Here is a 13,799-nt window from a genome sequence, read left to right on the forward strand (position 1 = left end):
CCTGAAAATACTCAAGGCGCAAATTAATCCATCTTATACCATGGCCAGAATCACAATAAGTCTATCGAATGGACCTCACAGGGAACATTTCAATCCCACAGGTATTTGAAAGACACTTAGTAACTTCTGGTACTCCTTAAATATTAACAGCTGCTCTGGACTGTTGGGTGAATGATAGTTTGGAAAGCGTTCTGTGCAGACCCATGACATAACTGTGTCTCAGCTGAATAGGAATGCTTCCTTTAATCGAATCATTGTGTAACATGTCTGATTCACCGTGGAGTTGCTAAGAGTTGTGTCCCAAGTCTCACAGCAGCAGATCAGCACACGGCATAACTTGGGGGTGGAAGTGGAAAAGTGAAATTTTTTAAGCCGTGCTTGTACTCTGAATCTTTGTCTGCAGGCTGGATGGATGCAAAACTGTTTTCCCAACCTAAACCGGAGTCTGAAGGCTTACTTGATTTGTGACCTAAGAACAGTTTGAAAAGAGAAAGCAAATGGGCTCAGTGCAGCAACGAAGCACTGCCTGGCAGTGGGGATGCCCTAGTTGTACACCATATGTCATCCTCAGCAAAGATACGCAGATCTAGAAATGGTTCTTTAGAAATGGTTAGCTAGAAATGGGTAGCTTTATGGTACCAAGATAGGCAATGACCCCAGCATGAAGCTGGACGGCTTTTAGGCCGCTTCATGTTGTGACTGTTATTTCCAAAGTCTGCAGTGCAAGTACACAAGCTGAATCGGCAAACCTGCTCCGCTGCTCTGGTGTTCTTTGAGTGATTTTCATGTGCAAAGCTTTTGATTTGATTAAGAAGACTTCACCAGTGCAAAAGAGATTGAAAGGTAGTTACAACTTGAGATTCATTTTGTCTAAGTTTAAAAAACAGCAAAATGTGCAACACAATGGTGACACAGGTTTGCAAGACCAAGAGGGTCTGGGGCACATTACCAGCATGTAAACCTTCCTTGAGGGAATTAATTTTATCTGTTGGAAGAAAAACAATCAGTTGTCCTTCAAAAAAGAAGGAATAACCTGGAATAAGTGTCAGTCAGCTGGAGAGGCTATCCACGTGGTAAGCATTTATGATATGTACAAGTATGCAATTGATTTTTGTAATCCCAGACAAAAGTAGACACTTCTGAAGCATTATCAGCCTGTGAAAAGCTTCCAAAGACCAAAACTACTGCTGAAAAGCCAGTGGGGTGGCTAGCTTCCAGCTTGGCATCTGCCCTGAATGTTCCATCTACCTAAAATTGCCATTATAACATAGTCAGAAAAGGCATTTTTCATTTCCTGCTCCACATTGATGTGCAGAGTTAATCTGCGCTATTAGCAACTAAACAGTGGTTTTCAGTTCAAAAACAAATGCCTTCTATTGAGGGCTGGATCCTGGCAGCTTCTCCCTAACAGTGGAGAGGGATGAGGGTGCAAGAAGCTGCCCGGACGCAAATGTACCAGAACAGTGCACTTTCCATCAAGTTAGGTTTTGTTTTTTTGCTCTTCATAGCTTTAGTTTCTTATACATGAAACCTCTCCCCCAATGCAACCATGCTCGTGTAATGTGGAGAAAAGCCCTTGCTGCTTCTCTCCAGTAGGCCGCTCTGTAGTTTCTAAAGCATTTCAGACTTCTGGTTAAATACGGTGTGCGCCTGCTGTCCTACAATTCACAACATGGTGGCTCTCCTGGTGGTTGAGTTCACTGTGAATCTAGTTCATTTTCTCTGAAGTTGCTTCAGAAAGTGAAACGGCCCTTCTCCTCTCCCTAGATAATCCCCTTCTGCCAATGGTCACGAATCACCCTGGGTGAATTCTTACGCGGAGATGGTTCTGAAGTTCTGTTGAGTCATCTCTGCAATCTGGGAGGGTTTGCTTTGCACTGGCTCCAAAACAACCGAGAGGGAATTGCCTTGTGTAATTGCTCGCTGTCTTCTATAATGCTCATATGTAATACCCTGTGCAGTTCTTCTTTGCCACCCCCACCACTCTTTCCAAAGCTTAACCCTGCTCTTGTGGTATTTTTGCATTCCTGGTTTTAACTGAGTTAGGTCATGAACATGTCTCTACTTTGCAGTTATCTCTTCTGGTTGAAGATATTGACGCTCCAGGTATTCATTATTGTTCCTGTGCCAGAGGTCACCATTCCCACTGATATGCCAGCAGCTGGAAATATGCTTATGTATCCCATTTGCTGCTTTACAAAATTAACTTGTTAAACTAGAACCACTAAAGAAGGCAGTCAGAACCACCCCAGAAGTAGTGAAGCAGCTTAGGGAAGTATCCACATAACCTCTCCTGCTGCCTGAATCATAGGATCACAGAATCATAGAATCATAGAATGGACTGGGTTGAAAAGGACCACAATATTCATCCAGTTCCAACCCCCTGCTATGTGCAGGGTTGCCAACCACCAGACCAGGCTGCCCAGAGCCACATCCAGCCTGGCCTTGAATGCCTCCAGGGATGGGGCATCCACAGCCTCCTTGGGCAACCTGTGCCAGTGCTTCACCACCCTCTGTGTAGAATACAACTTGTAATCTTCACGTGGGACAGTAAAACTGCATATGAAAAGGAAGAGTCAGTAGCAGACATTTATACACAGCCTTGACAACCAGTTGACTTCCACCTGCACCATTGGTAAAGGTGATGCTAGGGCACAGATGGGATTCTAAATATTAGCAAATTCCATCACAAACTAAATTAAAATCTAATTACACAAATTTGCAGCGAAGAGGGAAAAATAAATCCAATATCTGAACTCTGTTAAAGGATTTACATTTGTATGAAAACATTTGTAAAATTAAATGTTTAAAAAAATAATTTGTCCAGAAATAATTATGGCTTTAAACAGAATGTAAATGCAGAGAAAACCAGATTAAGCTGGGACATGAGGTAGAGGAAGTTAGTCATAAGAACAATTGCTTTAATTTAATATACTTTTCCAGCAGCCCTGGAAGGTCTTGCTGTAGGATCATTAGGATCTAATTCTTGTCCCAGGAAACACAGCTGTTGCAAGCCTGATACTGTGTGTGTGCATGCACATCTCTGTGTACACTGCTTGTGACAACCTGGACAACAACTCTGAATACTGCAAGTAGAAAGAGCAGCTTGGAAAGGTCACCCATGTGGACTGGGAATATTAAATGGAAAATCAGCTTGGGGAAAATAGTTGAAAAGTGAACATAAAGTGCAGTAGCAGGAGTAGAAAGCAATAATGCAAATAAAAATACAGGCAGAATGCGGGAAGTGCAGAAGGAATCTCTGTGGAATTATAATAATTTGTAGCAAGGCAAAATAAAAAGTCCTTTAAGAGATTTTAATGTAGCCTTGATATAAGTCCAAGCGCAGGTCAAGATTATTTGCAGCTTGGAATTTAAATTTAAACTTGCAATCTTTTTATTGCAGCTGTGTGTTTCTTTAACTTTTCAATCTTTTCTTTCCTTGTGGTATTAGATACATTTTTAGAAATTGAGACTGCTCCAAGCCATAGAGAATCTAAAATCATAAGCCAGATGTTTGGAAGTGAAGAGAGGGTGTTTAAGAAACACAGCTTTAACATGATGACATTATGTGTTTTATATATGTTTATACAGAAAGATATACCAGTACATATACAAATACAAATACAGTTTGCCAACTCTTTTGCTTGTTTTCTGGGTCACACCTTGAGGGGCACTCATAGGTCTTAATGTACTGACCAGATTCACTTGAAGAAGCCCCTACCAGTCTTAAAAGCTCTCAGAAAATATTTGAAGCTTAACATGAGCTATTTGGAGGAGTGGTGGTCTTCAGCTCAGCTCTGCCTATGGACTTCTTTTTCTTTTGAGTTTACGATGTGGTTTGGCCTGACAGCTTGAACTTGTCTTTGCCTCACCACCACGTTCCCTCCTGAAGTTCACTTGGCGCAACCTATGGACTGGTTTGACCTCAGCCCTGCTCTGTCACTATGCTTTGGGCTTGTTGGACCAGGCAATCATCTCTGGGTCTGTGCAGCTTGGTGCTGTGAGCAGGCCATGGCATCACCTCAGCTCCTGGTCTCCTCTTCTCTAAAGGAGAAAAACTGCTCTTGGTGCTCCCTGACACTGTCTTGAAATACATATGTGGGTGTGTAGGGATGAGCTAGTGTGGACACTGGTACCAAAATTATAGCAGATGGTAACTCCTGTCTCTTGTGCAGAAGCTTGCCAACTTAAGTCACCTTTACGTCTAATGAAGGAGTTGTCTCTAACTGACCTCTCTTCCCCTACACAGGAAGCAAAGGAATGAACGATGGCATAGGTAAGGAACTGAAATGTTCAGTAACACTGCTGTTCCAACACACACAAAATCTAGATGATACTTTTATTTTCAGATGTGAAGATCTGTGGCTCAGTTCGGGCTAGAGGACTTTGACCACAATTAAAGATAATCCTATATTCAGTGTTATACCTCACGGGCTTGAGCCTGCAAAGCATTGCTTGTCTAGGTAAGAAACATTTACCAATATAGTTCATGTGAGTGTTTCAAGAGCTTAGCATTTAAATTGTGCTCCCATAGGGAGCTGCTTAAGAGGCATGTACCAGATGGTCAGCCAACAGGGTAGGAAGATAGAAAAGTGGATGAAGGAAGCTTCCTTCTTCCTCCTAACCTACAACTTCTCAAAAGATGCATCCAGTCTGGGAGGAAATAAAGTATAACATACAATGTCTCCTCATTTGACCTGGGTAAGGAAAAGGTGTCTGGGAGAAAAGCAGTATGGTGAGGAACAGATAAAGAGACAAAACAGTAGCACAATGAGCCCTGGGAATGGGAGTGGGGAATGAAGAAGTAATTAAAATGCATGAAAAAAGGATGCTTAAAATAACAAAATCTTATTGGCAGCTTGTGGGAAGGGAGAAGAAATGGAAAGGTGGGTACCACGAGTTTGGCCTCCATAAACCTAACTGCAACTATCTCATTTACTTCATTCTACAGTCCATAGCAATGCAGGGAAGCGATTCCACATCTCTTGACTTGTGTGATTAAAATGTTCTTGGCATCAGCTTTGGTTTTAATGCGATTGGTTTGTAACATAATTAGAAGGGATTTTACAGCTTTGTGTATTTTTATTTAAGAGACAACAAAAGTAGTGCACAGTTGTGTTTTTTACTTGGAAAGGATTGCTAAAGCATTATACCAGAATGGCAGTACAGTCTTGATAATAAGATCATGCATAGCAAGCATTGCAGAACAAGCTCTTAATTTTTTCACACAATGCTTGTGACTCAAAAAAAAAAAAAAAAGAAAAAAAGAAAAAAAATGACACAACCTCTGGTTTGTTAGCCGTGATCTCAGTCATATTGTGCAAGCTGTTTGCAGGATTGGATCACAAAATAGACCCTGAAATGGTGGCGGGGTTGTCAGTTATGTTTCAGTTCTCTGAGCTTTCTGGATTTGGTAATATTCCTATGGGTTTTTTTTTGTTTCCATACAAAGTTTACTGCTGAGGCTGCAGTAAGACTGTCAGAGATGTTATGCATGAGTGGTCCCACTAAGCCAATGGGATAACTCATGTGTTCAAATAATGCCTGTAAAATCTGATACAAGGAGCACTTAAGCATATGCTCTCTCTTCCTCAGAGCAAACTTGCTGGCATTGGTGGGACTTAACAGGCACACACGCTCTTTCTGATGATACACACAGAAGGAATTACTCCACAAGGCATGGATCTCCCCAAGAAGGGTTCAGAGCTGTGCCTCCCTCCCCACCTCTCATACCCCTGCGCCCAGAGCCTCGTGGAAGTGAGTTTTCTCTATGCAAGCTCCTCTCTTATCTGTGCCCAGCATCTGCCTCATGTGGCTGTGTCTTCTTATCTCTGTAGGCCTGGCCTCCATGCTGAGCTCCTACTGGAGAAGTACCCACCTGGGCTTTTGGCACCCCTGCCAACCTCCATGCTGTTACAAGGTGCCTGCAGGTCATGTTTGGGATTTCACAGACCAGCCAGGCGCTCTACCACCTCCAATAGGACCTTGATAGCAATGATACAATTTACATATCTCAGTGGAGCTGTGCCAATTAAAACCCATGGAGAATCTGACGTCTTAATTTCTCCTTGATTGGCTGTGAGCATATCTGCAAGGCTAATTGTGCTCCACAAACACACACACGTTCAATTCACAGGTATGGTTATTCCACTGTTCAGTCAAAATACAATATATGCCATATTTTCGTGACATAGGAGAGGCCTCTACACTGGCTGCAAAGAGGGACCTGGGGAACAATTCACCTCTGAAGGAAACGAAGTGTTGCCCTTTCTGCTGTACCACTTAAGCCAACAGATGAGCAATTTTGAGGCTTCCTATTGTGCCCTAGAGTATGTTTTGATATTGCATTTTAAGACAGTGCATGGTTTAAGTAGAAGATACAGTCAGTTCTGAAATGTTTTGCCCCTTCTCAGAGAAAAGGAGCTTTGCGACCAGGATGCAACGAGCCCATGGCACAACCTCTTGGAAGGGTGTAACCAGACTTGAAGAAGCCCAGACAAAAGTGGCCTAGTCAGCAGGGCTGTTCTGTGCCAGACAAAAACGAAGTATGTCTCTTTTAGTGCTGCTTACTGGAGTGACAAGCCAGCCTTCAGCCAGGTACCCTATTTGTATTACTCTTGCTCTCTCTGCCTAATTTCCCGGTCTTTTATGCTACATAGGTAATTGTTCATCCATGTGTGAAAATTGGTATACGATGCAGTCATGCTGCTCTGATAGGATTTTGGAGAATGAGACCCATGGCTTTTACTCCCTCAGCCTTGTGAAATTTTGGGACAGCTGCAAGACTGCAAGTGCCACGTTTTTAACTTGGATTTGTTTGCTAAAGCACGTTTTGAAACTGTGCTCCTCAGCACTGGAGCCTGACACTTGTTAGCCTTACTTTTAAAAATGTGTATATATAAAGACTTAACAAACTCACTGAACACAGCTGGAGGAACTGATTTCTCAGGAGACCCCATAAAGAGAGAAATTGCACAGCGAGGTTATTAACAGAAAGGCATCAAGGTCATTTAGTTATTGCTGTAGTCCTTTGGATTTAAAAGAGACTGCAAAACTTGAAATGATTGGAAATACCATAGCTTATAAAACATGCTACACGGCCGGCTTGTGAAGCACCACTGCAAATACTTTGTGTATTACTTGAATGCCATTTCAGTCAGGGAAACAAGGCTAAAGGAACTTGAAGCTTTGTTGTTGATCTGCAGCTAATGATTCCTAGTATGTCTGGCAAAGTAAACATCCCAGTAATCAGAAATTTTAGCTTAAGTTTTTCAATGGAAGAGGGATTTTTTAATCTTTGTGGATTTCCTATACTCATGTATGTACTGGAAAGGGTATGAAGGGAAAATAAATACAGAGGAAAAAGTCAGGAAGTAACTAAAACATCACTAATCCTGCAACCTTTGAGCCGCTCAACTATTTTTATGTTTTCAAAATGCAGTATTTAAAGAGACCTCTGCCATACGCATCTGTGGCAAACATAATGCTAGAGTGACATTGACTAGCCAAATATTACAATTTTAATAGATAAATGTAAAGAAAAAGTATACTACTGTAAAGACCTTGGCAAGGTGAATATGCGTTAAGTGCATATATGCCTTCTGTTTCTTTAATAGATAAAATAAAAGGCTTTGAAAAAAAAAAAAAGCTGGCAAACCACGCTGTATTTAAATGAACTGTTCAGAACTTAAAGATGCTGAAAAAGAAAGATCAGAGCAAACCTCCGAGCTGAGGCACAGGGAGATACAGTGGAAAATGTGAGCAACTTTACAAAAAAGTTCAGAGGTAGCAAGAAACCTGTCTAGCCCAGTTGAAAGTAAAACTACATGGCTGCAAGGAAGTAAAATGGTGCAAAATACAGAATCTACCAAGCTACAGATATAAAATTCTTTCTGAAAAGACAAAAGCAGTACTCAGTGGAAAGCCTAAAGCTCTGGGACTCGCTTTTTTGGATGCAACTATGCTAGCTTCAGAGCACGAGCCCAAGCTCAAACTTGCCTCATGTTTGGACACAAGACTGTGCTCAGGGCCTTGGGTGAGCTCCATCTTGGGGAAGAGGAAGGGAGTCAGAACTGGCTCAGCCCTTTAATATAACCCAACGGTATCATGCCCTGCATGGCACATGAGCCTTTGCCTTCTCCCAGATCCTCCTCTGACCTCCTCGTAATTCTGCTTGGAAACAGCTCCCTCCCAGATATCACATCCCATAAAACTGCTAGATGTGTGGTGTGCAGAGTCTGAGGTGGTCCAGCCTGCTCAGCAGCAGCATGGATGCAGCCTACCCCAGGCATCAGGGCTGCCTTTTGGAGAAAAGAGTGCTACTGGTTTAACTTGGCTGCTATTTCTGCTTCTTTTCTTTCCCCTTAGATTTTGTCACACCGTCATGGAGGCTTTGGCCAGGCAGGGCATGCAGCCAGCCTGTAGGGTGCTGAGGGGCTCTTGGACCTCTCCACCTTCCTCTGCAACGAGGACTGGTCTCATGTACTTTATGTGTGTGGCTTGGGCATGGTGCTACAGCCTCAACAGAGCTGTGGTGCCAAAGGAGATGGCACAGGGACTCTAATAGAAGGTATCTTCCTCAGCAACTGCTTTGCTCTGTGGCTGACTGGACACACGAGGCCTGTTATGCTGACAGGAAAGAGGACTGATGCCAGGCCATGGTGACAGTTTGGGTAGGAGGGCATTGCTTCCCATGCCCACAAGAGCTACAGCTGGGAATCACAGAATCATTAAGGTCGGAAAGCCCACTAAGCTCATCTAGTCCAACTGCCAACCCATCCCCACAACGCCAAGAAGCCATGACACTCAGTGCCACATCCATGCAGTTCTTGAGCACCTCCAGCAATGGTGACTCCACCATCTCTATGGGCAGCCTGTTCCAGTGCCTCATCACTCTTTATGGAAAGAAATTTTTCCTAATATCCAACCAGGAAGCTCTCCAGTGAACACTCATAAGGAAGTGGCCCAGCTGTAAGGGCTCTTCCGAGGAGAGAGGACAAATCCTGACCCAAACAGATGTTAGCATGGCATCATAAACACAGGTACTTGTTTGAGGCACTCCCACACTAATGATGAACATGGTACAATTAACTAGATGTGGCATCAGCGACTGTGAAGCTCACTGAATGTCCAGTTGAATTTCTGGTTAGTAATACGCAATAGAGTTTGAAGATCTGTTGGTAAATTGTACCCCATATCACTTTGTTAACCTGGAGCTGGACGGACTCACACTTTCCTTGGTGGCCACCGCATACAGCAGCAGTACCTGGGAAAAGCAGAAAATAAGGCTGGAATTCCTCAGTAAAGCATTTTTCCAGCACACAGTGCCAGTTTGTCCGAATCAGAAGTGAATCAGTTTGCAGGATGCCCTGGGAGGACAGACAGAAGGCAGTGCCATGCAGAAGGTTGCTAAGCAGCTGGTGCTTGGGGCAGCAGGTGCTGCCAGGTCCCTGCCTGCCTCCAGCAGAGCACCTGGCTGCTGCTGACAAGGGAGAGGTGTAAGTATATGGGGTGACAGCTACTGCTGGAGGAAAGTGGGAGCAGATGCTGTCCTAGCCCGGCTGCAAGTGTGGTGAGCCCTGGAAGTGCTCTGAGCAGCAGCTGGCACCAGGTAAACCAAGATCCTTCCAGTTGAATGGCACTGAATGAGGAGCCCCAGAGCACAAGCTATTAGATAGCAATTTCCTTGACAGAGCCTCTATGTTAATTCAGTACAGACTACTTACAGAATTTCCCTTCTCTGAGAAGATTTCAGCTTTTACAGAGAAATGGTGCACGGTCTTTTTTTTTTTTTTTCCCTCCTTCCTTTTCAGAACTTCAGAAGTTACCTCAAAAAATTCCCCGAAGCCTTAATAATAAAGATTCTCTGTTGTGTGCCAGGATGTAATGTACAATATAACATTTTTACATTTGATGCTCAGCGCAGTTAAATTTACCACAGTGCTTCACATTCAATATATACCGAGAATTCCAGCAAAATCACACACTGTTCAATGAGAGATTTATCATGGGGTGCTTAACAATGAATTATTTAAGAGTACCTAATGTATCATGGTTTCCTGAGAGCCAAATGTGTGTGTGTGTATATACTTATACATAAAATACCTATGAGCCATTATAGAACACCGGTTTCTGAGCGTAGGGGTTTCAAGTGTAAATCTAGAGGATGTTTAAAAATAGGTGTCCTCCTGAAAATGCAGCGGCGTTTTAGCAGGAAAAAAGTCTTAATCTCCCCCATTTGGATACACACAGAGTCATTTAAAAGGAATCTTGTAGGTGAAACTCTTAGAAGTGCCTAAATTCTGCTATGGAAGATATTCTCAATGTGCACATCAGTGTGGCATTTCAGATGTTGCTGAAAACTTTTTAAAAAGCATCCCTCGTTTGCAGGTTGGAGGATATTAGTCTGTGCCTCCTACAAGCAAGCACACATAGCACTTTCCCCAAAGTTCTGTACTGAGTGGGTATGCACTTCCTTTCTACGATGGAAAAAGAGACAGAAAAGGATGAAGCGGTCTGGTGTGCCCAGAGGACACGAGCAGGGAACACACAGCCTGTGTGGCTGACTTCTCGAAGCTTTCCCAGGGCTGCCCTCAGGACTGTAATTTCTGCCACCCTGGAGATGAGCTGGAGCCCACTCTTTGGCCCCTACCCCTGTCCATGTGAGGTGTGCAGGCTGAGGAGCCTCTCCAGCTGCTTCTTCGGCTCACGGTGGGAACAAACCTCATGGGGCCAGACTCTTGTCTTGGCGTTGTGTTCTTTGACCCAAACTGCCTTCCAGATGGCTGTTTGCATGTTGAAATGTGTATCAGCTGGCACCATCTGATATGGAATCACAGAACAGCCCAAGTTGGAAGGGACTCATAAAGATTGTGGACTTCAACTCCTGGCCCCACACAGGACTATCACCCCATTGTCCTCTTTGTCTCCTCTCCCCTATCAAGGACCTGTCTCCTCTCTGCCACCTCACTAAGCTGTAAGACAGTAGTTTGCACTTGTTTGCAGAGGAAGGGCACCTATCACTCTCCTGTACATGATGGTGTGCTGAGAGGACTGGGTTTTCACATTGCTGGGTGACTTCTTTCAGCAGAACACTTTCCTGCTGGCTCCAGTGGGGTTGCTGTTGTCCACCATTCCGTCTTGCAGATGGGAGCACTGCTTTGAACTTGCTCGGGACCTCACAAAGACAGTGTGGATGGGGGACTTCCTTCGCCACCAGCAGCAGCTGCACTATGTCCCTGTTCTCAGGCACTGTATGAGGAAGGGCAGCATTTGGTGCTTCTTCCCTTATTAAGGCAAGGCGACAACAACCTAAAGCTTTCAGGGAGAGGGTAGGAAGGGAAGAATGCAGCGTGCTGCAAAGGCCAGCGGGACAGATTCAATAGGACAGCTGAACGGGACAAGTCAAAGTCTGGAGATAATTTCAGAGGTCACTGGATCTCAGGTTAGCAACCAGTCAGATCTGGATGACTAGTTTAAGCTAACAGCACCTGCTGGATCATATTCACGTTAATATGATCAGCCTGGTGGCAACTCTGTTCTTTAGCAGCAGCCCTAAATCTGAAAGCCAGAGGGAGACGAACAAAGCCCCTGCTGGGGAGTTCATCTCGTCTGACGAGAAGCAGGGGAACGTTCCTCCTAGGGGTGCTCCCTGAGGGTCTGATCCTCCCATAAATCTCTCATTAGCAATGGTGATGCACACCACCTCCAGGTGGTTTAAAGGCGCGCTGTCCCCCTGGGCTTTTGTCTTCTGCGGAAGGAACGCTGCTCCTTCAGGCAGGAGGCGGGGAGCCCACCGAGGCGCCTCGTCAGCCCTGAGCGTTTTCAAGGTACGGATTAAGCGAGCTCAAGAGGGAAGATGGCCGAGGCTGTGGCCGAGGGCCGGTCTCACGCCTGCACGCAGCTCTGCAGCCCGCTGCTCCTCACCTTCCAAACTCGCTTTCTCCCGTCTCGCTCACAAAAGCCTCGTGCGATTAAATGCCGTTAGATAAAGGGACCTCTGCAAAACTCAACACCTCTGCAGACGGTGGTCCCCAACCCAGGCGAAGCACAAATCCCAGGGCAGACCCCCGAGGATCTCTCCCTCCTCCCCCCCCCCAAACACGCCCGGAGCCCCTCCCAGCCCGAGCTGCCCGCCCCGCACAGCTGATGGGCGCAGCGCAGCCCCCGGCCCCCTCCCACCTCCCCGCGGCCCGGGCCAAAAAAGGGGCGCCGCGACGGCGAGCTCGACGCGCCTCCTCCTCGTATTTCCTCCCCCGCCCACTTCCAGCGGCGGAGGGGCTCGCTGCCGCCGCCGGCTGCCGCCCGGCATGAAAAGTTCCCGGCCGCAGGATGCGCGGCGCGGCGGTGAGTTCCCCCGGCGGGGCCGCGGGGAAGCCCGGGCGGGGAGGGACGGACGGAGGGAGGGAGGAAGGAAGAGAGGGAGGAACCTCCGGGATCTCCGCGTCAAGCCGCGGCGCTGCGTGTGCGTGGCCGTGCCGGTGCCCCGGGGGCCGGGCGGCGGCAGGGGGGAGTGCGACGCGCACGGCGCCCGGCGGCAGCGGAGCGGGGCTAAGGGAGAGGGAGCGCGGGTACGGCCCGCCGGGGGGTACGGAAACCCCCTCGGTGACCCCTCCCCCACCCCCTCCCGCTCGGGCCGGCGGCGGGGCGTGGGGGCGTGGCCGGGAGACCCGGTGACGTCACTGCTCCGGCCCGGCTTCCTGCAATAGAAAGTGAGGGACGGTAAAACACCCCCCCCGCCCCCTCCCTCCCGCTCGGCCCCACCTCCCCGCCCTGCCCCGGTCACGGCGCGGCTCTCCCCGAGGGGAGCCCGGCGGGGGCCTCCCGCCCCGCCCCCGGCCACGCCCCGCCCCTCGGCGCCGGGGGGGCGGAGCCTGGGCCGGCCCGGGAGCGGCGGGGTGGGGGGGGCACGGCGCGGGGAGGAGAGGAGAAGAGGAGGGCTGGGGCCGCGCGAGGCGGCGGTGGCGGCGCTGGGTCATGTTTGTGTTGGAGGCTGTCAGGGGAAGGAGGCTGCCGCCCGCCCGCCCCCCCGCGCGCCGCCATCGGCCGCCGCCGCCACGGCACCTCCGCCAGGTTTGTAGTGGGTCCGGGGGTAGGAGGGGGGTGCTGCCCTGGAGCCGGGGGGAGGCGGGCGCTTTTCCTTCCTATCCGCAGGGACCGAGTGCTTCTCTAGACCTGATTTTAATTTCTTAAATTTCATTGTTTTTCTTTCAATATCTCGTTCTTATTTTTTCTTATTTTTTCTTTTCCCTGGTGTTCCCCCTCCCCTCCCCCCATCCCCCTTCGGCCCCGCTGCCGTCCGTCCCCCCCTTTACCCCCCCCCCTCTCCCCCCCTCCCCCCCCGACGCGTACACGCGCAGCGCTTTGTTCGCTGTTCGGCGCGGCGTTGCGGAGGGGTTTTCCCAGGCTCCGCCCTCCGCATTCATTCATGTTTTTTTTTTTCCGCCCCCCTCCCTCCTCCTTTCCCTTCCCTCTCTCCTCTGTCCTACCGCGGTGCCGCCCGGCTCCCCTCCTCCCTCCCCCCCCCCCCCCCCCGTTCCCTACCGCCACCTCCCCCGTCCTTCGCACAAAGCAGCCCCCCGCTCGGTATTCCGTCCCCGATCCCGCAGATCCCTCTTGTTGCTCCCTTTGTGTCCGTGCCTGCCCCTCGTTGGGTCCGTGCTGCAGCCGCAGACAAAAGCAGCGTTAAACATTAATGCTCCTCTGAGCTCTAAGTGGAGTGTTTGTAGAGGTTCTGAATTCTGTTTTTAACGAAGCGTCTGTTGTCCGGCTTGAAAATGCTAAAAACCCTACACGCTCTC

The 13,799-nt window shown here is 47.8% G+C and overlaps 1 protein-coding gene across 4 annotated transcripts in view; it reads left to right on the plus strand.

The window, feature by feature from the left end:
* The first annotated feature begins 12,217 nt into the window (after window positions 1-12,217).
* The window catches only part of HIVEP1 (HIVEP zinc finger 1), a 116,452-nt gene continuing 114,870 nt past the window's right edge, over window positions 12,218-13,799 (plus strand). For 2 of the 4 annotated variants that reach the window (XM_048938541.1, XM_048938544.1), the window contains exon 1: window positions 12,219-12,345. The gene's annotated coding sequence lies outside the window, so the exon portion shown is untranslated. Of the gene's footprint in view, window positions 12,346-13,015; window positions 13,072-13,799 lie in introns of those variants that run through there. The other 2 variants (XM_048938548.1, XM_048938542.1) reach the window with 2 other exon arrangements.

The sequence above is a fragment of the Lagopus muta genome, chromosome 3 (genome assembly GCF_023343835.1).
Source record: "Lagopus muta isolate bLagMut1 chromosome 3, bLagMut1 primary, whole genome shotgun sequence".
Classification (NCBI taxonomy): domain Eukaryota; kingdom Metazoa; phylum Chordata; class Aves; order Galliformes; family Phasianidae; genus Lagopus; species Lagopus muta.